Below are 3,526 nucleotides of genomic sequence, written 5' to 3'. Positions count from 1 at the left end.
CTTCACCCTTTCTTTTCTTCATTTTTTCTTTCTCTTCTTCCCCTTCTCCTTTTCTTCCTTCCCCTTTTCTTCCCTTCTTCCCCATCTTTGTTGGACTATTGTTCCCCAGCTTGAACGCAGCACCTTAGACCGCTCGGCCATCCTGACACGAGGGCTGAGGGTGAGCAGCATTTTTGGAGCTCCACCGAATGGCAGATGATAACTGGAAGCTAGTGTTTCACCGCTCAGCCCAGCCAAAGCACATGCCTCGTTGGCGCAGTTAGGCAGCGCGTCAGTCTCATAATCTGAAGGTCGTGAGTTCGAGCCTCACACGGGGCAGGGTGGTGACTTTTGGCGCACGAGAGCGTTTAGACGAAAGAGCGCTTTCCTTTATTCCCTTTCGTGTGATTGTCCATTTCTCCTGGGGCCAAAAGTGCAATGCAATGCGTGGCAGCGTTGTTGCAGTGCTCTTGTTAAAGGGATACTTCAGGATTTAGCATTAAGCTTTGTATTAGTAGAATACCACTAGTATTTTCGAATTACCGTGCTTTCCCCCTTCATATCAGCCCGAGATGAGAGATTTATGCATTTTTATTCTGCAAAAAAGCCTCCGATGACGCAAAAATCGTCATTTTGCGTCATCGGAGGCTTTTTTGGCCAGAGGCTTAAAACTACAGCCAGTAATAGCAGGTAGTTCCGCATTTTTTCACCACGCCCATATGGGGTTTCACTAACGCAGCAGACGCGATTGGAGTCTGAAATGACATAATATTTCAAGAAACTGAAGTTATTCTGAAGTGAAAAAAATGTGGGTTTTTCGTTGCCCAAATAAGAAGGCAATACATCTAACATATGCGCATTTGAGGTTACTCACGGACATAGATCAAAGATTTTATCAAAAGAGGGTGTCAATTATATTTTTAAGCTTACAGTAATTAACATTATTTTGTTATAGTCTGCACTACATCAGTGGTTCATCTCGCAAATTTATCGGTCTCTGCAGTCATCTCAACCAATACAGCAACAGGCTTTTGTGGTAACGTTAGCATAAATAGATAAATAGACTAACTCAGTTTTACAGAACAGTGGCTTTACTTTGATAACAGTCAACTTATATGTAATTGTCTATCTAACGTTACTTTGCTAAGTTTGCACTTTTACTGCTACCTACAACACTACATATAGGCTACTGTGTTATCAGAAATAGAGTCTAGTATCAGCGAGTCTTGCCTCTAGGCGAATACGCTTAGTACCAGATGGCCCAGGCTGTTCGTCCTCTGGGAAAGTGAATATCGATGGTATCGCGGTGTCCTTCAGAATGGTTCTCTTCATTGCAAGGATATTTGGTTCGTAGTCCTCGTGCTTGAAATGGAGACTACATATTCTGCATTTTTTTAGGTTTTCTATAACGGTGTCATCTCCAAACTTGGGGTGTTTGATGGCCCGCAGCCACTGTTTACATCGCTCCAAATCTTTAATCGGAAAATGATGGAAACTTACTTGTCCTTTCCTGGTTTTGGGTGTACATCCAGGTACGAAGCAATTTAGCACCATTTCGCTGTAAATGTATGAACTAACTCACGATTTATAGAATTAATATGTAACAAAGCAAGCCTAATGCCGCCTGTAACCGATAGGCGTGGTTTGGGCGTGGCCTCGCAAGGGCAGCAAAACAAGTGCATTCTGGGAGTTGTTGTCTTTCATCCACATTAGTCAAAAATACATTTTCTGCCTTTTCTCAGTCTAGAAAGCTCCAAATTCAAAAATAATTTCACATTTCTACAACATAAATGACCAATTTTAAATACACATTCATCTTTCCAGGGGTGAAGTACCCCTTTAAGGTTGAAAATCAACTCGCCAAAGGGTTAAAGACTCTAGCTTGAGTCCACAGCCAAAGGTTAGCCTTGTCAGAAGTGGGATTCGAACCCACGCCTCCAGGGGAGACTGCGACCTGAACGCAGCGCCTTAGACCGCTCGGCCATCCTGACACGAGGGCTGAGGGTGAGCAGTAGTTTTGGAGCTCCACCGAATGGCAGATGATAACTGGAAGCTAGTGCTTCACCGCTCAGCCCAGCCAAAGCACATGCCTCGTTGGCGCAGTTAGGCAGCGCGTCAGTCTCATAATCTGAAGGTCGTGAGTTCGAGCCTCACACGGGGCAGGGTGGTGCTTTTTGGCGCACGAGAGCGTTTAGACGAAAGAGCGCTTTCCTTTATTCCCTTTCGTGTGATTGTCCATTTCTCCTGGGGCCAAAAGGCTCTTCGGCTCCCCTGGAGGCCAGACCGCATGACATTCTGAGAAAATCTGTGTCATTCCAAGTAGTTTCCCTGAATCTCATTAAATTGCGTGGCGTCCTCTGAAATCGTTGGACGCGCAATGCCATTGAAATCCAGTGTTTTTGTAGGACTAGAGGGGTATAAACGCAGTCGTGGTATTCCTCTCGTGTTCGTGTAATGCGTGGCAGCGTTGTTGCAGTGCTCTTGTTAAGGTTGAAAATCAACTCGCCAAAGGGTTAAAGACTCTAGCTTGAGCCCACAGCTAAAGGTTAGCCTTGTCAGAAGTGGGATTCGAACCCACGCCTCCAGGGGAGACTGCGACCTGAGCACCAGCTGCCGAAGGATAGTACGACAATATGGGGCAGATGTTGAACAATGTTGAACGTCACAGCCAATCACGTCGAAGCGCTATAACATTTGCAGCCAATCAGAGAGCGCCATTCTCAACATTTTCTTGACATTTTCGACATTTGACCAATCAGAGTAGACGGAAATGTCGAGCGCGCGTTTACGCTTATCGCCGCTAGGTGGGTTCAGGAAGCTAGCCAGATGTCAATCAAGTTTCCGAACTGAGCCGAAGGTGTACGAAGTAAGGACATAATCCTCAGGGGGAGTGTCAGAGGTCAAAAAAGTTCAGTAGACGAGCATCACTGCCACGGAGGTCAGCATCATATTCACGGAGGACATCTAAGTATTTTATATAAAACACATATTACGGACAACGGGTAAGAACGCATAATTTAATTGCATATTTGAATATGATGTGTTGTGGGTTTTTTTTAAGAAATCATTTTGGGTTTTTTTGATCAAAACGGTTTAACCTAAGGCAAAAAAAAAGATGTCTGGCAAAAAATCCCATAAAGCCATGTCGGACGCTGATATTCTTTCCTATCAAACTAAACAACTGTGACTTATAACAGTTCCTGAGGAATCGGTTCCCAAAAAAAAACAAAAAAACAAACAGGAAACATGAACTAAGGTCAGGGAGCGTTTGCTGGATTCAGATTCAGAAGTTCACTCTCCATCCAGACACAGGCCGTGATCATACTGTACCCTCCATTCTCTTACTTTTTGAAAAGTCACACAACATCACTTAACTGGGCTGAACACTTATATAGTTGTGTTAGTACATGTGTATTTGATAGTAAGTTAATGAAATATCACAAGTTGAATTTGGTAAGTAGTTAATAATTAGGGCCCGAGCACCGATGGTGTGAGGACCCTATTGGAATTGCTCCGTTTATTATTATTATTATTATTATTATTATTA

General features: G+C 43.8%; 3 non-coding genes across 3 annotated transcripts; 2 read left to right on the top strand and 1 right to left on the bottom strand.

Moving 5' to 3' along the window:
- Nucleotides 1–244: 244 nt before the first annotated feature.
- trnam-cau lies at nucleotides 245–318 on the top strand. The gene has a single exon. It is a non-coding gene; the product is annotated as a tRNA-Met (tRNA).
- A 1,569-nt stretch (nucleotides 319–1,887) lies between these two features.
- trnal-cag lies at nucleotides 1,888–1,970 on the bottom strand. Its single transcript has one exon. It is a non-coding gene; the product is annotated as a tRNA-Leu (tRNA).
- A 97-nt stretch (nucleotides 1,971–2,067) lies between these two features.
- Nucleotides 2,068–2,141, top strand: trnam-cau. The gene has a single exon. It is a non-coding gene; the product is annotated as a tRNA-Met (tRNA).
- Nucleotides 2,142–3,526: the final 1,385 nt, after the last annotated feature.

The sequence above is a fragment of the Megalobrama amblycephala genome, linkage group LG14, assembly GCF_018812025.1.
Source record: "Megalobrama amblycephala isolate DHTTF-2021 linkage group LG14, ASM1881202v1, whole genome shotgun sequence".
In the NCBI taxonomy this organism is placed as follows: Eukaryota; Metazoa; Chordata; class Actinopteri; order Cypriniformes; family Xenocyprididae; genus Megalobrama; species Megalobrama amblycephala.
This window is presented reverse-complemented; position numbering and strand designations above follow the sequence as displayed.